This window comes from Plecotus auritus (assembly GCF_963455305.1).
Source record: "Plecotus auritus genome assembly, chromosome: 9".
In the NCBI taxonomy this organism is placed as follows: domain Eukaryota; kingdom Metazoa; phylum Chordata; class Mammalia; order Chiroptera; family Vespertilionidae; genus Plecotus; species Plecotus auritus.
The window spans coordinates 99454942-99478429 of NC_137783.1; the positions used below are offsets into that span (position 1 = coordinate 99454942).

Genomic DNA, 23488 nt, shown 5'->3' on the forward strand with positions numbered 1-23488 from the left:
TCACACTCACCTCAGACAACACAGCATATTTATTGGTTTCCAAAAGGGATTTTATGATAAAAAGGAGTTTCAGGTGTGCCCAAATCCTATTCATCAGGATCTGAGTAAGCTCCTTATTTTGGGTGGGTCAAGGTCCTTTTTGTTCCTCATTCCAAGTACATGGAATCAGTACTGATAACAGGATTCTGCCAGTGCCCTTGGGCTCAGCTGAATAAGAATTAAAAAGGTATCCATGTGCCTTCCCAGACGGCGCTCTACATTTTCCTTTTTCTTATTATATTTTTCTTCTTTGTTTTTTCTTTATTTTTATTGTTGTTTTTTTTGGTTTTTTTTATTCACTACTTTTTTAAACAGTAAGTTCTTTTTCTAAAAAAATATATGTTTTTATTGGTTTTAGAGAGGGAGAGAGAGAAAAATATCAATGAGAGAGAACATCAATCAGCTGCCTCTTGCACCCCCTTACTAGGGACCGAGCCTACAACTGGGTATGTGCCCTGACTGGGAATCGAACTGGCATCCTCCAGGTGCATGGGATGATGCTCAACAAACGGAGCCACACTGGTCAGGCTTTCATACACTATTGAAGGACAAAATACTATCTCACTTGGGATAGGACATAACTGGAGAAACTGGGAACATCCAAATAAACTCTACAGATTAGTTAATAGTTATGCATAATGGGGGTAGGAGCGGCAGGGGAGAGCTCAATGGGGGGAAAAAGGAGACACGTAATACTTTCAACAATGAAGAATTTAAATAAGAAATAGTTATGCATATATTTCAATTTTTTACTTTTGACAAATGCGCCAAGTAATATAAGATGTTAACAGTGAAGAAAACTGGGTGAAGGCTATACAGGAACTCTCTTTACTAGTTTTGAAACTTTTCTGTAAAATTATCGCCCCCCCCCCCGCCCCCCACACACACCAAAAGCTTATTTTTGTAAATTGATTTTGGGGGGGGGGAGAGAAAGAAAGAAACATTGATTTGTTGTTCCACTTATTTATACATTCATTGATTGCTTCTTATATGTGCCCTGACCACAGGATTGAACCTGTAACCTTGGCATATCAGGACAATGCTCTAACCCAGTGGTCAACAAACCGCGGCTCGCGAGCCACATGCGGCTCTTTGGCCCCTTGAGTGTGGCTCTTCCACAAAATACCACGTCCTGGGCGAGTCTATTTTGAAGAAGTGGCATTAGAAGAAGTTTAAGTTTAAAAAATTTGGCTCTCAAAAGAAATTTCAATCGTTGTACTGTTGATATTTATCTCTGTTGACTAATGAGTTTGCTGACCACTGCTCTAACCAACTGAGCTATCTGGCCAGGGTACAAAAGCTTATTTTATTTTTTAAAGGGTAAGAGTTCCTTCTTTTTTAAAAAAATGTTTTTATTGGTTTTAGGGAGAAAGGAAGGAGAGGAATAGAGATAGAAACATCAACATCTACTGGCTACCTCCTGCATGCCCCCTATTGGAGATCGAGTCCATTGCCCTGGCCAAGAACCAAACTGTGACCTCTTGGTTCATGGGTCAATGCTCAACTACTGGGCTCATTAAAAAATAAAATTGAGCCGAAACCGGTTTGGCTCAGTGGATAGAGCGTCAGCCTGCAGACTGAAAGGTCCCAGGTTCGATTCCGGTCAAGGGCACGTACCTTGGTTGCGGGCACATCCCCAGTGGGAGGTGTGCAGGAGGCAGCTGATCGATGTTTCTCTCTCATCGATGTTTCTAACTCTCTATCCCTCTCCCTTCCTCTCTGTAAAATCAATAAAATATTTTAAAAAAATAAAATAAAATTGAGCCCTAGCCAGTTTGGCTCAGTGGATAGAGCCTTGGCCTGTGGACTCAAGGGTCCTGGGTTCGATTCCAGTCAAGGGCACATGCCACGGTTGTGGGCTGGATCCCCAGTTGGGGGCGTGCAGGAGGCAGCCAATCAATGATTCTTTCTCATCATTGATATTTCTAACTCTCCCTTGCCCTTCCTCTCTGAAGTCAATAAGAACATATTAAAAAAATAATAAAATTGATCTCCTATAAGACTGATGAGAACTCTAGTCAGAAATATCCCTTAGCCTTCAAATAAGTGGTTGTTCTATCTTGGAAATTTTTCAAAGATCATCTATTTACACAGGAAAGAAAATTCACAGCCTCCCTTGGTATTGTCTTCTGGTATCTTGTAAGCTTCATATCAGGAAATGAGATTCAAAAGCTAAATTAAATCCTTCCCATTTCAATTGACGTTGATTTCTTATTCATTCAACATTTTTTGTCTTTTCAGCTTCATAAATAGCAGCTGTTCATTATCACTCATTCAGTGTGTAATCATATACTTGCAGATCTAGTTTCCTATGAACAGAGCATCATATGGCTTCTTTGAATATTTTTAAATCAACCAGGAGGAATTTATTGAATACCATTTATGTGCAAAACAGTATGGTAATTGTGGATTAGGGAGGAAATAAATAGGGAAAATTAGACACTGTCCCTACCTTCATAAAGCCTAATATTCTTCCAAAATTAAAAAATGTCTCATGCATTTAATAAATGTTTCCTGAATACCCACTATGTAGCAGGCACTGTTCTGAGAGCTGGGAATCCTTGATATTAAGCAAAACCAGACAGTTTCTTTCTTACTGGCGTAGAGCTTACTGTCTAGTGGGAGAAACAAATAATCAGGTGAATAAAGCTAAAATTACAATTGTAGTAAATACTATGAAGGGAAAGCACGTGGTCAGGGCTGCTGCTGCCACCATTGTATCTTTGTGCTATTTTTAAAAAGGTGTCCCCATAGACAGAACCAACCCAGAGTAGGAGAGCTTGGCAAGCAGACTATGTCTTTGATTAATTAGAAAAAGGCAGCCCAGCTGGTGTGGCTCAGTGATTGAGCATCAAACCTATGAACCAGAAGGTCACAGATCCATTCCTGGTAAGGGCACATCCCCAGGTTGTGGGCTTGATCCCCAGTAGTGAGTGTGCAGGAGGCAGCCAATCAAATATTCTCTTTCATTGATGTTTCTATCTCTTTCTTCCTCTTCCTTCCTCTCTCTGAAAATCAATAGAACATTTTAAAAAAGAAAAAGGCAGCCCAACCCTGGCTGGTGTGTCTAAGTGGTTACAGTGTCGAGTGCACTGAAGGGTTACAGGTGCTATTCAGGTAGCCGATTCCTTCCTAGCCCTGGTCATAGAACTTACTGTCTAGTGGGGGAAACAAATAATCACACAAATAAAGGTACTGGTGGGGGTGTGTGTGGAAGGCAACCAATCGATGCGTCTCTCTCACCTCAATGTTTCTCTCTGTCTCACACACACACACTTTCTCCCACCCACCTTCTTGCCTTCTTACTTCCCTTGGATTCTCTCTAAAAAAAAAAAAAAAAAAAAAATGAATGGGAAAAGTATCCTCAGGTGAGAATTAAAAAAAAAAAAAAAAAGGAAAGGCAGCTCTTCTTCCAGGTTGACACAGTCCTGCTCCATGTGCAAGGCTTTGTGAATGAAGCACAAACTGAATTTCAGCCTTATCACCTCAGCTGGAACCCTTGTTTAGATGAACAACCTGCACAAGCATACACAGCAGCCCTACAAAGGGTTCCATGGACACAGACAATAAAGTAAGATTTGGGATGGTTTTCCTTAGGGACAAGCAGAAGAATTAGAACTGAAAGAAGAATAGGAGTTAACCAGGTGGAGGGGAAGAAAGAGGAACATTCTAGGGAGCAGTAACAGCATGAGCAAAGGTCCTGGGGCAGGATAGAAATATGTTATCATTGGGGAACTAAAAGCTTAGTGCTGGTGAAGGTATAAAAAGTGATAGTGGTAACAGATAATAGAAAAGTAGGTAGGGGAGAGCTTGGTAACATAATATTAGAAAAGTAGGTAGGGCGTCATATCATGTAAGATCTTGTAGATAATTTTAAGATTGCCATGTGCCCTGGCCAGTGTGGCTCAGTTGTTTGCAGCATTGTCCGGTGCTCCAAAGGGTAGTGGGTTCAGTTCCTGGTCAGGGCACATACCCAGGTTTCGGGTTCCATACCCAGTCAGGTGCATACAGGAGGCAACTGATCATTGTTTTCTCTCTCTTTGTCTTTCCCTTCCTCTCTCTCTAAAAACAATAAAGAAAAATAATAAAAAGAATTAAAGAAAAAGGAAAGGATTGCTGTGTAAAAATATACCTGAAAAAAACTTAAGCAGCAAGAATTAGAATGGCATTAATCTATTTTATTTTGTTTGTTTGTATTTCACTTATGTAAAATGCACAGGTCTTAAGTATTCAGTTTGATACATTTTGACTTAGTCATACACCCATGTAATCTACATTCCATCAAGGTTTAGATAGAACTTTCCAACTTTTGAAAGTTCCCTCATGCCTTTTTCCATTTAAATATCTCCCAAACCCAGGCAACCACTATTCAGGTTTTGAATAATTCATTGTGTGCTCTTTTGTCTCTGGCTTCTTTTGCTCAGCATAATATTTTTGAGATTTAGAAAACGTTCTTCACTTTTAAAGAAAAATACTGTCTAGATTAGTGGTTCTCAAAGTGTAACGGGCATAAGAATCATCTGAATAGCTCATTAAATCCGTTTGCACAGCCCCATTCCCAGGTATACTAAGTCGCATGTGCATTTCTAAGAAACTCAAGGTGATGCCCAGGCTGCTAATTTAAGAACCACCCCTTTGAGAACCACTGATCTAGCTGACAAAATCAGAAATGTCTTATAAATTTATTCATTCAATGAACATTTAAAAAAGATTTTTAATTGTTTTTTAGAGAGAGAGGAAGGGAGAGGCAGAGAGAGATAGAAACATTGATGATAGAGAAACATTGAAGGGCTGCCTCCTGCATGCCCCCTACCAGGTTTGAGCCTGAAACCCAGGCATGTGCCCTGACCAGGGATCAAACTGTGTCCTGATTCATAGGTTTGACGCTCAACTACTGAGCCACACCAGCAGGACAGAAACATTGATTTGTTGTTCCACTTATTTATACACTAGAGGTCCGGTGCACGAATTTGTGCACTAGTGGGGTCCCTCGGCCTGGCCTGCCAGCTCTCCAACATCCCCTGAGGGATCCTGGATTGTGAGAGGGCAGAGGCCAGGCTGAGGGACCCCACCAGTGCATGATTGGGGCCGGGGAGGGACGCAGGAGGTTGGCCAGCTGGGGAGGGACCGCGGGAGTGCTCCAGGGTGTGTCGGGCCCATCTCGCTCAGTCCCGACCAGCTGGACCCTAGCAGCAAGCTCACCTACTGGTCAGAGCGTCTTCCCCCTGGTGGTCAGTGCACATCATAGCAACTGGTTAACCAGTCAACTGTCTGCCCCCTGGTGGTCAATGCACGTTATAGTGAGCGGTTGAATGGCCTTAGCATATTATGCTTTGGTTGAATGGCCGACCGGATGACCGGACACAACATATTAGGCTTTTATTATATAGGATTCATTGTTTGCTTCTTGTATGTCCTGACTGGGGATCAAACTTGAATCCTGGCATGTCGGGATAATGATCTAACCAACTGAATTACCCAGCCAGGGCAAGTATATTGTTGTTTGAAGGCAAAGTTTTATCTGATGCATGGTTCATATTATGTTCTTAATTCTATGTAAAATAGACTATAATTGTTGCCAAGTTAAGTAACTATTATTATCTGAGAGTCTGGAATATTATTGGTAAATGCACAATTCTGAAATAAAACTTTAGCTATCAAAGCCAGAGAAACAGGAGTGTTTTTTTTTAATATATTTTATTGATATTTTACAGAGAGGAAAGGAGAGGGATAGAAAGCTAGAAACATCGATGAGAGAGAAACATCGATCAGCTGCCTCCTGCACACCTCCCACTGGGGATGTGCCCGCAACCAAGGTACATGCCCTTGACCGGAATCGAACCCGGGACCCTTCAGTCCGTAGGCCGACGCTCTATCCACTGAGCCAAACCGGTTTCGGCAACAGGAGTTTTTTTAAAAAAACATTTATAATCTGTACATTGTCTGAAAGATTGTTATTCCGCCATAAGAAATTTACTCCTATCTATGAGTAAAAAGTTCCCAAATAGTCCTGAGATCTGATGTTTAACTTAGAACTGTGAGGTTAGTCCCTTAAGAGTGTAAAACTGCACTTTAATTTCTTTGTCAATATTTGGTTTTCTTTTTCCCAGTGTTCATATTGGTTTGTTATTGTATGATGTCTCAGGAGTTTTAGTCTGTTGGATCAGATAGTGCTATTTTTGCTGGAATAAGGCAACATCAGGGAAGTTTTTGTGTTGAAAGGGTGATTACATGTGTTAAATTACATGGACTTTGCAAAACAACATGAGGCACTTAGCCTCTAAAATCAGAAATGTCTTATAAATTTATTCATTCAATGAAGGTTGCATTTTGATCGACTGACCTTGACATTAATCCACCACCTTGTAACCTTGGTTACATATAACCAAGGTTATATGCTCAACCACTGAGCAACACTGGCCGGGGCATGATAACTTCTTATAAAGTTAAACATGATAAGAAGTTATCATGCCCCGGCCAGTGTTGCTCAGTGGTTGAGCATTGACCTATGGACCAGGAGGTCATGGTTCAGTTCCCGATCAGGGCACATGCCCGGGGTTGCAGGCTCCATCCCTAGTGGGGGATGTGCAGGAGGCAGCCAGTCAATGATTCTCTCTCATCATTGATGTTTCTCTCTCTCCCTCTCCCTTCCTCTCTGAAATCAATAAAAATATATTAAAAAAATTTTTAAAGAATAAGAAGTTATCAAACCATTTTCAAAATGGTTGTATGATATTTTTATTACCACCAGCAATATATGAGACTTCCATTTGTCCTACATCCTTCTGGGCTTTCTATTCTACTGTATTTCATTAATCTGTATGTCTATCCTTTCATCAATAGAACAGTATCTTTTTTATTTTTAATACACTGGTTTCATTTTCAAAGTGCATCACTTTACTGTCTCATTAGGCAGCCATGCATTATAAACCTTAAGTACATGACAGTCACATGATTTCTTCAGTAAGCCCGGGGCTTCCATAGCTGTCCTGGAGCTCACAGCCAGAGCAGTCCTGAGGAGTCAAACATTAGCACTTTCTCCACAGCCACATGCTCCTTTGATGTTTGGCTTATTGAACACAAATGCACTGGGTAATTTGTCTTCGACGTAGTCCATTTCTGTTCCTACAGTGTTAGCTGTGCTTCCTTTCCCATGAGCCCTCTGACTCCACCTTGAACAACTTCATCAGAATCTCCTCTGTCTTCCTGTATTCTAGAGCATAAGAAAGGCCATTACAACTCCTGGTTCAACACCAACTAAGAAGTGTTTTATCTTGTTTCCTGCTGAAGGTGTCAGGGTGAAGGCGGCCCTGGTGGGCTGCAGCTTCCTCTTGCTCACAGCCCGGACAGTGGCCCAGACGAAGGAAGCGACATTCTCCTGTCAGGGCACACGGGTGCCTCAGGTGGGAGCTCCACCGCCACAGCCTCTCTCCATGGACACGCGGCCATAATGATGCCAAAAGCTCCAGTTAGAAGTGTCTTGTTACTGTAGCTTGATAGGAAATCTTGAAATCAGGTGTTATCCATCCTGAACTTTTGTTCTTTTCTGCATATATTCTTATGTCATTTAAATGTTTATCCTGAAGATGATCCTACTCACCAAGACCAAGCATAATCTTGCTAACTTTTATCTCCCCTGATGCCTTTAAAGTATCTGTATAGCTATAAAAAGAAAGAGTCATGCTTTTCTTCCTCTGTTACTAGTATTTCTAGTTTCTTCCTCTGCCCCTGAAGACCACTTTATGTTTTGGCCAGGAGATTCTTTGACTTACCAATGGCTAGAACAGGGGTGGGCAAACTTTTTGACTCGAGGGCCACAGTGGGTTCTTCAACTGGACCGGAGGGCCGGAACAAAAGCATGGATGGAGTGTTTGTGTGAACTAATATAAATTCAAAGTAAACATCATTACATAAAAGGGTACGGTCTTTTTTTTTTATTTCAATAGTTTTATTCATTTCAAATATTTTAACAAAAAGAATGTAAACACTAATTATTATAATTTGAAACTTCAAAAAATGGAGGAATCATAGCACAATAACATACCTTATATTGAAGATGGCAAAGGCAAAATAAAATTGCCTAACAAAGGAAAGGTACAAAAGCCTTTCAAATTAAACTTAAATATAATAAAATAATTTAAAACTAAAACAAATAGAAAAGAACAAAATGTGTAAACAGTAAATTAAACATTTTCTTTAGTGCAACTTCCAAATTATGCCCGGGACGTAGATGTAGATGGCAATGTAGACTGGGTTGAAAGGTTTTTGGTCTTTAAAACATCAACTTCAGTGGGAACAGTGTTGTTGGTCTCCTTTTTAGCTAATGCTCTGATACTGTGCTCTCCAGGGGCATGTCTCCCTACATCACCACGATAACGTGTCTACGCATTCCCAGGGTGATGTTGGGGGACGCGTCCGCAGGCATTACAAGGATCCTCTGGAAGATTGAGAGGTTGTTCCTTCTACTGAATGGGCGGATATAAATCCGCCCACTCAGAAGAAGGAGCTGCGGCTGTGTTTCCCGATGTTGCCATGTTAACACTGCTGCTGGTGAAGGAGCGGAGGGGAGAGCAAGAGAACCCTCCTCTCTTTCGGCTCTCCCGGATCCGGCCCGCGGGCCGTAGTTTGCCCACGGCTGGCTAGAACGTGGTATTAACTAGAGATGTGGAGGGTCGAGATGGGCGGATAGGGTATTTTTATTCATGTTCAGGTGAATTGCAAAAAGAGATTTCTATATGATGTTACAAAAATTATTTGAGGCCCAACTGGCATGGCTCAGTAGTTGAATGTGGACCTATGAACTAGGTCATGGTTCCATTTCCTGCACATGCCTGGGTTTTCAGGTCTGCTCCCCAGTGGTGGGTGTGCAGGAGGCAATGATTGATAATTCTCATCATTGGTGTTTCTAGTATCTCTCCCTCTCCCTTCCTCTTTGAAATCAATAAAATATATTAAAAATTATTTGGGGATAAAAATTATAGTAAATAGATGCCTTTATTATTCATAAGCTAAGTCTAAACTTCTTTCTGGCATTCTTGTCTCCTAAAGACTTTCTTTCTTTTTTTTTTTTAATCTTCACCCCTGGATATTTTTCCATTGATTTTTAGAGAGAGCAGAAGGGAGAGTGAAAGAGAGAAATATGGATGTGAGAGAAACACGTCGATTGATTGCCTCCTGTATACCAGGACCCAGACTGGGGATTAGCCTGCAACTGAGATATGTGCTGTTGACCAGAATCGAACCCAGGACCCTTTAGTCTGAAGGCCAACGCTCTATCCACTGAGCCAAACTGGGTAGGGCCTAAAGACTTCTTTATATGTGTGATGTCCAGAAAAATTGTTTAGCACCTATGTTCTATGGCTTCCTCACCTCTCTGCACTGATGTTGCCATCAACTGAAATGTTTCTACCCCTTATCTTAGAATATCTGAGTTTTCTCCTTCTACAAAGCCTTTTTTCATTTTATCAACCAGGAGAGATTGTGCCCTTTTAGATCTCCCATAATACTTATTTTTATCTATTTATTGTACTTATCATCCTGTATAATAATCCTGTATAATAAAGAGGTAATATGCAAATTGACCATCACTCCAACACACAAGATGGCTGCCCCCATGTGGACACAGATGGCCACCACAAGATGGCCGGCAGGGGAGGGCAGTTGTGGGTGATCAGGCCAGCAGGGGAGGGCAGTGGGGGGGACCAGGCCTGCAGGGGAGGACAGTTGTGGGGGAACAGGCTGGCAGGAGAGAGCAGTTCGGGGCAACCAGGCTGGCAGGGAAGGGCAGTTAGGGGTGACCAGGCTGGCAGGAGAGGGTAGTTAGGGGCAACCAGGCCTGCAGAGGAGGGCTGTTGGGGGGGACCAGGCCTGCAGGGGAGGGAAGTTTGGGGGGACCAGGCCTGTAGGGGAGGGAAGTTGGGGGCAACCAGGCCAGCAGAGGAGGGCAGTTGGGGGTGACCAGGCCTGCAGGGGAGGGCAATTGGGGGAACCAGGCCTGCAGGGGAGGGCAGTTGGGGGGGACCAGGCCTGCAGGGAGGGCAGTTGGGGATGACCAGGCCTGCAGGGGAGGGCAGTTGGGGGCGACCAGGCCGGCAGGGGTGGGCAGTTATGGGCAATCGGGCTGGCAGGGGAGGGCAGTTAGTGGCGACCAGGCCTGCAGGGGAGGGCAGTTGAGGCGACCAGGCTGGCAGGGGAGGGCAGTTAGGGGCGATCAGGCTGGCAAGGGAGGGCAGTTAGGGGCAATCGGGCCAGCAGGGGAGCAGTTAGGCGTCGATCAGGCTGGCAGGGGAGTGGTTAGGGAAGGATCAGGCTGGCAGGCAGAAGCAGTTAGGGGCAATCAGGCAGGCAGGCAGGCAGGTGAGCAGTTGGGAGCCAGCAGGCCTGGATTGTGAGAGGGATGTCCCAGATTGGAGAGGGTGCAGGCTGGGTTGAAGGACACACACACACACCCCCTCCCCCTATGCATGAATTTTGTGCTCTGGGCCTCTAGTAGTAATATAATAGCTTGCATTTGTTGATTACTTACTTTGTGCCAGACATTGGGCTAAGTACTTAATTTGCATTATGATTTTTAATCATCATAGAAACATTATAAGGTAGATATTATTGTGGCCTAATTGACATAAGAGGATATTGAGACACAAAGAAAGTAAATGTACCCAAGTTCACACAATTAGTATGTTTCAATTAGAATTATAATTCTAATTAAGGTTTGTTCAACTATAGAGTCTGCATTCCTAACTGATATATTGTTCTATCTCTAAAAACAGGGCCTGTTTTGCTGGCCTCTCTAAGAATCTCTGGGATACTACTGAAGGCCACCAACAATCGTGTTTGCACATGTCCACCTAGTATACCGGGAGAGATGGCTAAGACTTTGGCATTGCTTATGAATCCCCAGGAATATCATAATGAAAAACCCTTGAACAAAAAAAAAATGTAAGAAGACTTCATTCAGCTTCTGGTGAGTATGCCCCATGAAGAATGGGAAGTGACTCTTTTCTTTGGGTCTCGATACAGGTTCTGTGAGTAATGTTTTAAGTTGGCACACTTGGCATCCCAAAAATAGCCTTCTGTTCCAGGCCTTGGGGAATTTGGTGAAACTTCTTTGTCAAAAAGAGCTACAAAATAGGAAGAGCTAGACCACTTTTTGGTCTTCCTTTTTAAAAATATAATTTGTTTCAAATAATGAAAGTAACACATGTACATTTTGGATAAATTGGAAAATACAGGAAAACCACAAAGGTGAAGACTCTCCTGTAGTCCTACTACCCAGAAATAACCACTGTTAATTTGAGTCTTCTGTTCTTCTAGTTTTTTTTTTTTTTATGTGTACACAGAAACATGAATACATACATATTTGGAAAACATAATTGATACCATGTTATAGTTTTTTTTAATTTAATAAATCTTTATTGTTCAGATTATTACAATTGTTCCTCTTTTTTCCCCCATAGCTCCCCTCCACCTGGTTCCCACCCCACTGTCCTCATCCATAAGTGTACGATTTTTGTCCAGTCTCTTCTTGCACCCCCCACACACCTTTCCCCCCGAGAATTGTCAGTCCGCTCCCTTTCTATACCCCTGATTCTATTATATTCACCAGTTTATTCTGTTCATCAGATTTTTTTATTCACTTGATTTTAAATGCACTTGTTGATAGATATGTATTTGTTGTTCATAATTTTTATCTTTACCTTTTTCTTCTTCTTCCTCTTCTTAAAGAATACCTTTCAGCATTTCATATAATACTGGTTTGGTGGTGATGAACTCCTTTAGCTTTTTCTTATCTGTGAAGCTCTTTATCTGACCTTCAATTCTGAATGATAGCTTTGCTGGGTAGAGTAGTCTTGGTTGTAGGATCTTGCTATTCATCACTTTGAATATTTCTTGCCACTCCCGTCTGACCTGCATAGTTTCTGTTGAGAAATCAGCTGACAGTTGTATGGGTGCTCCCTTGTAGGTAACTAACTCTTTTTCTCTTGCTGCTTTTAATATTCTCTCTTTGCCTTTTGCTCTTGGCGTTTTAATTATGATGTGTCTTGGTGTGGTCCTGTTTGGATTCCTTTTGTTTGGGGTTCTGTGCGCTTCCTGGATTGTAAGTCTATTTCTTTCACCAGGTGGGGGAAGTTTTCAGTCATTATTTCTTCAAATAGGTTTTCAGTATCTTGTTCTCTCTCTTCTTCTGGCACCCCCATAATTCTGATGTTGGTATGCTTGAAGTTGTCCCAGAGGCTCCTTACACTATCTTCATATTTTTGGATTCTTTTTTCTTTTTGCTATTCCGGTTAAGTGTTTTTTGCTTCTTTGTATTTCAAATCTTTGACTTGATTCTTGCGATCCTCTAGTCTGCTGTTAGATTTATGTATAATATTTTTTATTTCAGTCAGTGTATGCTTAATTTCTAGTTGGTCCTTTTTCATATCCTCGAGGGTCTTGCTAAATTTATTGGCCTTTTCTAGAAAATTGTTGAAAAACCTTATAACCATGGTTTTGAACTCTATATGCAGTCATTTGCTTTCCTCCATTTCTTTCATTTGTGACCTGTTTCTTTGTCTCCACATTTTCGCTGCTTCCCTGAGTTGATAGAGTGGCTTTGTGTGCTAGGTGTCCTATAGGGCCCAGTGGCTCAGCCTCCCCAGTTACCTGAGGTGGACACTCTTGGTGCACCCCTTTGTGGACTGTGTGCACAGCCTTGTTGTAGTTAAGTCTTGATTGTTGTTGGTATCACTGGGAGGAATTGACCTCCAGGCCAATTGGCTGTGAGGATCAGCTGTGTCTACGCTGGGAGAACTTCTGTGCTGGAGACAGCCTTATGAGACAAGACTTGCAAAATTACAAAAGCCTCTGTGCTCAGCTTGGATGGGGCAGAGTCTCAGGGCGGAGCAGGCAGCATTGGTTTCCCATCAGCTGTGCCCTAATAGGCCCCTGTGTCTCAGTGTCCTGTGGTAATCACTGCAAGCACTTCTGAGAGAAAGCTGCCCTCGAGTTCCGCCCGCTGCCAGACAGTCCAATTTCTCCCCATATGAGTCTGGGTCCCCAGAGTCTCACCCGGAACTGGAGTTCAGTGCAGTCGGGAGCTTTTGTCTCCCTCCCGCTTGAGAAAGCCAGCCGCGCACTCAGTTGCCAGTCCTCTCCGCACGCGCACATGTCTCAGTACCTCTGCCTCCTGCAGCTCCTCTGAGTCTCAGTGTGCTTTTCTCTTTCCTTCTATTTGTAGAATTTCCACTCATCCAGCCTTCCTGTGGTTCTGGATGATGTCCGTTTTGTCTTTTAGTTGTAGTTTTGATATTGTTGTGCGAGGCAGCAGTTTAGGTGTTTACCTATGCCGCCATCTTGGTTTCTCCCCATGTTATAGTTTTATAAGCAATTTTTACAATATCATATAGTGAATATTTTCCTTTTTCCCCATAAAACATTTTAATGGCTGTATAGTATTACATCATAAGGATAGCCCTAATTTATTTAACTACATCCCAATTGTTTGGCATTTAAAATGTTTCTAGCCCTGGCCAAGTAGCTCAGTTGGTTAGAGCATTGTCCTGATATGCCAAAATTTCAGGTTCAATTGCTAGTCAGGGTACATACAAGAAGCAACCAATGAATTTATAAATAAGAGGAACAACAAATTGATGTTGCTCTCTCTCTTCTCTCAAATCAACAAATAAATTGTTTCTGATCTTTTCATACATATGCACATACATATTTATGTGTATCTCTTATAGTTTCCTTAGGAGAGAGCATGGGGAGGGGAGCTAAATCATTCCTTTGAAGTTACATTTCACTGTAGTAATGTTGTACAGTTAACACTATAATGGAGTTGGGTTACCATCTGATGACTAAAAGATTTATGATCCCTTAGGGACTGGATCAGGAAAGGGTGGCCAGAACTGGAGGGAAAGATCCCTCCCCTGAGAGCAGGAAGAGAAGTGGCTCCAGGTAACAAAGAGAAAATACATGCAAGCCTTTCCATTTTTATACCAGAGTGACAACTTTGACACATGCCACCTGTTTATTGGTCTATACCCCAAGTCAATAGATCAACAACACAAAATACTTGGATTTCAAGTTCTCAACAGAGATGCCAGCTAAGTATCCGTGACACACTTCCACCCCAGGCCAAATTCTCTGCGGGTAGAACTCATTTCTGATTCATCTGGATATCCACAGTACCTTAACACTCAGTAAATGTTTTCTGAATGAATGAAATCAATATCATCTCTGTTTACTAACCTAAGTTATATTGACTTGTTAGAGGACTTAAAGAGGCAAGCAAGCTCCTGGAATTATCACAGAGACTGAAAGACTTTACCTATGGCATTGGTCAGCAAACTCATTAGTCAACAGAGCCAAATAGCAACAGTACGATTGAAATTTCTTTTGGGAGCCAAATTTTTTAAACTTAAACTTCTTCTAATGCCACTTCTTCAAAATAGACTCGCCCAGGCTGTGGTATTTTGTGGAAAAGCCACACTCAAGGGGCCAAAGAGCTGCATGTGGCTCATGAGCCGCAGTTTGCCAACCACGGACCTATGGTGAGAATAGAATTAGACCACGGAAACCACTTTTACAGGTTGGAACTTCCGGCAAAGACCTCTTCCACAGGCTCACTAATCCACATAATTGTGGAATAATCATGCTCAAACCTGCACCTGGAATCAATCCAATTGTAACATGCTTGTATAACTTGGTTTTATAATATACACTAGACGCCTGATGCATGAAGATTCGTGCAAGAATGGGCCTTCCTTCCCCTGGCTTCTGGCACCACCTTCGCTCCTTTCCACCTTCCCACGCTGCCCAGAGGCCCGGAGCGGCTGGAGCAGTGCGGAATGCCTGCGTCGCAAGCGTTCTGCCCCCGGCTGCTTGGTGCCTGCGTATGCAAATTAACCTGCCATCTTTGTTGGTTTATTTGCATACTCCTGATTGGCTGGTGGGTGACACGAAGGTACGGTCAATTTGCACCTTTCCCTTTTATTAGTGTAGATGTCAATTTTTTATTGAATCTCTGTTTATATAGCAGGAAAAATGTACTGTTTCAACAAGATTTGTGATGACCAAATTCTATTCTTTCAAGTCAAATTTCAGTAAAACTGGTTTCACTATCACAAAATGGACTTTAGTGAAAATATTTCTAAGATTTTTGTAGGCCCATGATAATGGTTTCCTAATATCTTTATAAGGAGATGGCCTCTTATCTCTAACACTCATCCATGTCATACTTGTAAAAACTACATGGACTATCTCCCATAGCCGGTACATTCGAATAAAATAAAGAACATTGTGTGGCACTGACTAGGTAACTCAGTTGGTTAGAGCATCGTCCAGATGTGCCAGGGTTGCAGGTTCAATCCCAGGACAGGGCACATATAAGAGTCAACCAATGAATGTATAAATAAGTGGAACAACAAATTGATGTTTCCCTCTCTGTGTGTGTGTCTCTCGCTCTCTCAAAATCAATTAAAAATCATCCTATATAATAAAGAGGTAATATGCAAATTGATCATCACTCCAACACACAAGATGGCCACCCCCATGTCATCAAATATGGCCACCCCCATGTGGACACAAGATGGCTGCCACAAGATGGCCAGCAGGGGAGGGCAGTTATGGGTGATCAGGCCAGCAGGGCAGGGCAGTTGAGGGGGCCAGACCTGCAGGGGAGGGTAGTTGGGGGGACTAGGCCTGCAGGGGAGGGCAGTTGGGGGGACCAGGCCTGCAGGGGAGGACAGTTTGGGGGGACCAGGCCTGCAGGGGAAGGGATTTGGGGGCAACCAGGCCTGCAGGGGAGGGCAGTTGGGGGGGACCAAGCCTGAAGGGGAGGGCAGTTGGGGGGGATCAGGCCTGTAGGGGAGGGCAGTTGGGGGTGACCAGGGGGCAGTTAGGGGTGGCCAGGCCTGCAGGGGAGGGCAGTTGGGGGTGACCAGGCCTACAGGGGAGGGCAGTTGGGGATGACCAGACTGGGAAGGGAGGGCAGTTAGGGGTGACTGGGCCATCAGGGGAGGGCAGTTAGGGGCAATCGGGCTGGTAGAGGAGCAGTTAGGTGTTGATCAGGCTGACAGGGGAGTGGTTACGGGGTGATCAGGCTGGCAGGCAGAAGCGGTTAGGGGCAATCAGGCAGGTAGGCAGGCAAGTGTATGGGAGCCAGAAGTCCTGGATTGTGAGAGGTATGTCTGACTGCCCGTTAAACAGGTAGTCGGACATTTTTCGAGGGGTCCCAGATTGGAGAGGGTGCAGACTGGACTGAGGGACACACCCCGCCCCCATGCATGAAATTTGTGCACCAGGCCTCTAATATATATGTGTGTGTGTATATACACACACACACACACACACACACACACACACACACACACACACACACATATATACACACATACACACATTGTGTGGGGTAGAGCAAGGCCTTAAGAAGTTCAAAAGTTTTTTCTCTTACTAGAGTTCCGATGCATGAAGATTCATGCAAGAATAGGCCTCCCTTCCTCTGGCTCCCAGCACTGGCTTCCCTCTGGCATCCAAGACCTGGGCTGCTTCGCTCCGGCTGCTGCTGCCACCCACTGGGACCCAGGCTGCTTTGCTCCTGCCACTGCCAGGCACTTGGGACCTGGCTGCTTTGCTCCAGCCACCGCCAGGCATCTGGGACTGGGGTTACTTCGCTCCGGCCATTGCCGCCACCCACCAGGGGCATGCTCCAAGCTGCACTGCGGCTGCTCAGAGCACGCCCCCACCCCTGGTGTTTGTCTGCTGTGATGGGGGTGGCACGTAGTCCCCTCCCACCCATCTGCGGGCACAGCTCCTCCTGAGTTGTCGTGATGCAGCCTCCTCCTGAGCCGGTCGTGATGCCTGGCTAATTTGCATATTACCTGTTTATATATATAGATAGATGATTATAATACAGAAAAGATACCATTTAGTTTCTGATGCCTTAGGAAAGTCTTGAGCACACCCAATCTTTCTTCCCCAGGTGTGTATCTTTACCTTTTCTCCCTAAGCTCTAAGAATCCCCAGGAGACTTGCAACCATGGGAGCAATGGGCAGTAGCAGCTCATCCTGAGCTAACACCCTGCACCTGTCTTCAAGACCCCCTTTTCTCTGACTTCCCAGTGAGCCAAAGCAGCCCCACCTTGGCTCACTTCTTTCCCATAATGTTTCTAGAGAGTGAAGCAGAGCACCAGCTAGTCTCTCTCCTGTTGCTTCTTCTACCCTAAGTCCTTACTCTGTTTCACTGTCCCCAGCTTTAATAAACATACTCTCAAAATAAAAAATAAAATAAAATATAGTCTCCTTTCTGTCTCACCCTTTTTAATTAACTCACCCTTCACAACATGGCTTGCCAGGAACTCTTTCCTAATCTTCTAAACTAATTTGCCCTTTTCTTCACCTGCTGGGGTTCTTTTCCAAGCATTACAAAGGGTTCAGCAATCTGGAGAAAGGGGCTGATGCATAAATGATTAAGGAGTCCAAAGATGAAAGATAATTTTGAAAGGCATTGGGGGTCAGAGGTTCTTCAGCTAAAGGAACTGAAGACTACCCCTTGACTCAGGACCCTGCTTTTATTAACACAGTTTGTCCTAAGGCAAGGTGGAGACATACCCTTCAAAGGGTAGGGTTTACAGAAGCATTGTCAGTTTGGGGAATAGCCTACAGCTGATCAGGTGTTTGGCCAACAGGAGGCAATAACATGCAGATTAAGATGCTCTGAGCTGTCTGACAGCAAGCAATAATCCTATTCAGGTTTGGGGGAGATGCTTTTTAGCCGTCCCAGATGATTCAGCCCTGCTGACATGCTGGAATTGGCTTCCGGCATCTCACCCTTTTTGACTTTATAAAATTTAACAAGAATGTATGTTTTAAGATTTTTAAATTCAATGGAAAGGACAGAGTTCTATCAAGTCCCTTTAAATTGCTGTCAAGCATTAAAGGAATCACCCTCAGTCAGTTTCTTTCTGGGACAACAGTTCTTTGAGTCCCAATTTCAATGTCTAACAGTTCCATATGTGTACATGTCAGCAATGATATTTCAGTTCTGGATGGTAGACAAACGGTGGCAATGTAGGTCCAACCCTCTCTGGTTTGGTCCTGGGCAACCTGCAGCGATGCACAGCTGCTGAATGCTAGCATTGCAAGATGTTTTTACCATCTTCATTTCTGGACCATTTCTCCTCTGTTCTTGCAGGCCACTGCTATTTTCTGTGGCTGGAGCAGTCCTGTCAATTCCTCTCTGGGACCCATTGTTGCAGGAATCCACAGGGGCTTGGAGTTTTCTGGAAATATACAAACATATTCCCGACCAAAGGTTAATAAAGGAATCTTTTCTATAAATTAGACTTGCGATCCTTTTTCATTTTTTGCCCAAACTATTTTCCTTTGGCTTATTTTGACACCATGTATGTTTTCATGGGTGTCTTGCTATTAGTATTACAAATGAAAATTAATCTTCAAAGTAAAAAATTTCTTGATGTAATTTACTTACAAGGTATTTTTTCTTACAGGATATTATTCTATTATCACCCCCTTTTTTGATTTAAATATTAGGAGGTTTTTGGAAATTTTGCAGTGCAGTCTTGATAACTTTTTAATTTAATTTTTGCACAGAAATATGACTGCTTTTGGATTCACTGCATGTTAAGCAATTTTACTATGAGATGAACCATCAATAAAAATTTTAGTTAATACTTCAGGAACAGGTTTTTGTCCAGTACAATTAAGTTTTCTCAAATATTCATTTATTTCAATTAGGCAATTTAAATTAATCTGAAATAACGTTTATTTTTTAACTTCACTTGTCCTAGGTTATGGACAATAAATGACATTAAATTTCTGTAATTAGTCTTTGAGTAACTATACACAAACTTTGCCAGGGAGGCAAAAACACAAGTTATTTACTTTTCTTTATGAAGTCAAATATATTGACTTTTAATTACAGTTCTTAAGATGTTTGAAGGAAACCTCTCTTTATTTCCTTCCAAAATAATTTTCAGGCTACAGAGAGTTTCATTTAAAGAATCTTTGTCTTTTTTTACACCCAGCAACCTACAGGACTGCTTCTTGATGCTGAAGTCATACGTCTGAATAGCCACCCTTCTACAGAATGTTTCTTTTATCTTAGTATTTAATTATAAATTTTGTCCTATAATGTGTTCTTTAATCTTTTATTATAACAAAATTGGGAGCTTCTTGAGGGTAGGTTGTTATATTGAGTTCATTTTATGTCCTATAGGTCTATTTTTAGTTTATCTAGTGTCAGACATAGACAAGGCTTTCAACAGATACTTAAGGGAATAAATGAATACATGTCTCAATCAATAGATTATGTATGATTTGCTATCTGTTACCCAATCAGCAACAAGTTTGAGCTGGAGTGTCTATAGTGACAAGGCCTGATTTGTTCCCTTAAATTATCATCTTATTTACAGTTTGTACTGAAGAGAATCTTTTGATATGTTAAGTTTTTGAGAAGAGGAGAAGCAGTCTCCCATGGAGACTAAGGTTGTTAAAAGGCATCTACCTTTCTCTTTCTAGAAAAGCTATCACAGTGCCAGAATATTTAATTCGATCACACATTCTTATGAATGTCTGTAGTGTTTAATTGTCAAGTACATGACACAGAGCAAGATGGTATTGGAGCTAGATGAAGTGAGGAGGGTAGTGCTGTAATTACTGAGTGAAGACTTGTTGATGTTTTTAATTTGCTTATTTACGAAGTTAGTGGGAAATGAATTTCCATGAAATTCAAGTGTAACTTAAAACATCATTACCTTTAAAAACCTGGTTAACAACATCGTTGGCATCATCATTACAAACTACTTATTAACTATATATCCGCTTAAATTTATACCCTTAAATTCATTGCCACCCTATGGTATCATAGAAATGTTTGTTTTTATCTCTGTTCCTGGTTCCTAAAACCCTTGGAATTTCCTGAGTGATAAGGGTAATAGGAATGTCTTTTAGAAAAACTCTTTAAATATTTATTTTTTTTATTGGTTTCAGAGGGGAAGCGAGAGGGAGAGAGAGATAGAAACATCAATGATGAGAGAGAATCTTTGCTTGCCTCCTGCACGTCCCATACTGGGGATCGAGCCTACAAGCCAGGCATGTGTCTTTGATCGGAAATGAACCCGGGACCCCTCAGTCTGCAGGCCATTGCTCCATCCACTGAGCCAAACCAGCTAGAGCATGGCATGTCTTTTAATGAGGCCACTCAGGTGAGCTTCTAGATAGCTTTAGGATAGGTACTGGAGGATGGAAAGATGGAACCTTGATTAGAAGCTTAGAACTTGTAGCCCCACCTCCTAGGAGGGGAAAGGAGATGGAGATTGAGTTTAATCACTGATGGCCAGTGGTATAATCAATGATGCCTACGTAATGAACACCTCCAGAACCCCCCACCCCTAAATGACAGGGTCCAGAGAGCTTCCAGGAAGGTGAACATATTGGGGTACTGGGAGGATGGCACCCCCTAACCCCACGAGGACTCTTCCAGACCTTGCCCTATGTATCTCTTCATCTGGGTTCATTTGTGTTCTTTATAATAAACCAGTAAAGTGCCTTCTTAAGTTCTGTGAACCATTTTAGCCAAATATTGAACCTGAGAAGGGTGTCTTGGGAATCCTTGATTTATATCTAGTGGGTCAGAGTTATGAGTAGCTTGGGACTTGCAATTGGTGCCCAAGTGGGGGAAGTCTTGTGGAGTGAGTCCTTTTACTTGTAGGATCTGATGCTTAACTCCAGGTAGATAGTGTCAGAATTGAATTGAATTGTTGGATACCCAGTTGGTGTCAGAGAGTTGAGGAAGTAGTGTTGGAAAAGACATCACACAATAAAAAGAAAAAAGGCCTGGCCAGTGTGGCGCAGTTCAATTCTGGGTCAGGGTACATGCCGGCGTTTCGGGCTCCATCCCCAGTAGGGAGTGTGCAAGAGGTAGACAATCGATGTTTCCCTCTCATCGATGTTTCTATTTCTTTACCCCCTCTTCCTTCCTCTCTCTAAAATCAATCCTATTTAATAAAAGAGTAATATGCAAATTAACCATCACTCCGCTACACCCCACAAGCCAATCAGGAGCGAATATGCAAATAAACCCAACCAAGATGGCTACGAGCCACGAGAGCAGGAGGGAGGCTTGGGTTTCCCCAGCAATGGAGGAAGCTAAGCTTTCCGCCTGCCCTTGCTGGCCTAGGCCTCCACTCAAGGCTACAAAGTTTCAATGATAGAAGATACATAAACCCAAACAGAAATGGTGGTAGCCACTGAGCTGGAAAGAGCAGGAGGCTAGGGTTGCCCCTGGCAATGGAGGAAGCCAAGCTTTCCGCACACCCTGGCCGGCCCAGGCCTCGCTTAAGGCTACAAAGTTTCAATTATAGAAGATACATAAATCCCAATAGAAATGGCTGCTGCCACAGAGCAAGCAGAAGGCTTGGCTCCGCTCCAGGCTACAAAGTTTCAATTATAGAAGATAAATAAAACTCAGATACCAGGGCCTCCGCTTGTGGCTGGCCTGCAAACCACCACAGGCCCCTTGCCCAGGCCCCCCCCCCACACACACACCAAGGGAACCCCCATCCTGATCCAGGACACCCTTCAGGGAAAACCAGCTGGCCCCCACCCATGCACCAGGCCTCTATCCTATCTAATAAAAGAGTAATATGCAGCTTGACCATCACTCCAACACACAAGATGGCTGCCCCCATGTGGTCAAAGATCCTGCCCCCATGTGGACACAAGATGGCCACCACAAGATGGCCAGCAAGGGAGGGCAGTTGTGGGCTATCAGGCCAGCAGGGGAGGGCAGTTGGGGGTGATCAAGCCTGCAGGGGAGGCCAGTTAGGGGTAACCAAGCCGGCAGAGGAGGGAAGTTGGGGACGACCAGGCCTGCAGGGAAAGGCAGTTGGGAGGGACCCAGGCCTGCAGGGGAGAGCAGTTAGGGGTGACCAGGCCTGCAGGGGAGGGCAGTTAGGGGTGACCAGGCCTGCAGGGGAGGGCAGTTAGGGGTGACCAGGCCTGCAGGGGAGGGCAGTTAGGGGAAAACAGGCTGGCAGGGGAGCAGTTAGGCATCAATCAGGCTGGCAGGGAGAGGTTAGGGTGTGATCAGGCTGGCAGGCAGGCGAGCATTTGGGTGCCAGCAGTCCTAGATTGTGAGAGGGATGTCCAACTGCCCGTTTAGGCCCAATCCCACTGGGATCAGGCTTAAACGGGCAGTTGGACATCTCTCGAGGGGTCCCAGATTGGAGAGGGTGCAGGCTGGGCTAAGGGACACACACCCCCGTGCATGAATTTCATGCACCGGGCCTGTAGTAAAATATATTTAAAAAAAAAAAGAAAGAAAAGACATCACATGTATGGTGTCAGGAGGAAAAAAACCCTCTTACACCATTGTTCATTCTGGTGATCCCATCATACTGATCATTAGCAATACTGCTATCCCCTGTAGACTTGTTTCAATTCCCTTTAGCCTATTGCCTTTTATGCCACAGCTAGAGGCCCAGTGCACAAATTCATGCACAGGTGGGGTCCAGCCAGCTTACACGGATAGGGGCCAATCAGGGCCAGGCCGGCAGGGGAAGAGAGGATGCGGGTGCTTGGCGGCTGGCCCCGTCCCCGATCAAGGTGTTCGGGGCAGATTGGGGGCTGGGCTGGCCAGGGTGGAGGGGCCAATCAGGGCCTGGATCAGGCTGGTTGGCTGGCTGCTGCAGTGTGCGTCATAGCCTCCGGTCATTCTAGTTGTTCTGCCATTCCAGTTGCTGGGCTTTTATATATATAGATATTAACTTGTTCTAAAAATACTGAAACCCCATGATATGCCAGGCTCTGTGCTAGGACCTAGGGTACAGTGGTTAGCAAAACTAGATATGAGTTGCTATGGAAGGTATAAATGCTATGATTTAAAAAAAGCAACAAAAAATAAAATAATTCCTTTCAGCTGTGTTTTGTAGTTTTTTGTGTACATCCTTTACTTCCTTGGTTAAATTTATTCCTAGGTATTTCCTTCTTTTGGCTGCTATAGTAAATGGAATAATTTTCTTAAAAAAACAAACAGTGACAAAAAATAAAATCTGAAAAAAAAAAAAAAGATTGTTCTAATCGGAAAGAGCATGACACACTTTCCTGAGGAAGTTGAAATCTGAAGACCTGTAGGAGGATAAATTAACTAAGTGAAGATGTGGGAGTGGGTACACTTATACCTTGCTTCCTGCAGTCTTCTGAGGGTGAGAATTCTTTATCTTCACCCTCCTCTTCTAGATTTCCTCCCCCACAATTTGGTTTCTATGAAAGGTCTCTCAGAATATACTCAGAACTGTATCAGAAGGAAAAAAACATTTTATATGTGTGTTGTTTTTTTTAAAAAAAAACACACACCAAATAATAGTTTTAGGTGCTCTATAAAGATGGGCACCTAACTTCTCGTAATTGAATACTGTTGTCCTAATCAGTTTCCTCCTTTCTCATG

At 43.3% G+C, this 23488-nt stretch overlaps 1 pseudogene across 1 annotated transcript; it reads right to left on the minus strand.

Annotated features, from left to right (window-relative positions):
* Positions 1-7060: 7060 nt before the first annotated feature.
* Positions 7061-16726, minus strand: LOC308233626 (iron-sulfur cluster assembly 1 homolog, mitochondrial-like; annotated as a pseudogene). The gene is made up of 2 exons: positions 16691-16726; positions 7061-7417 (listed from the first exon to the last, which is right to left on the minus strand). The product of its transcript is annotated as an iron-sulfur cluster assembly 1 homolog, mitochondrial-like (transcript).
* Between the last annotated feature and the right edge of the window lie 6762 nt (positions 16727-23488).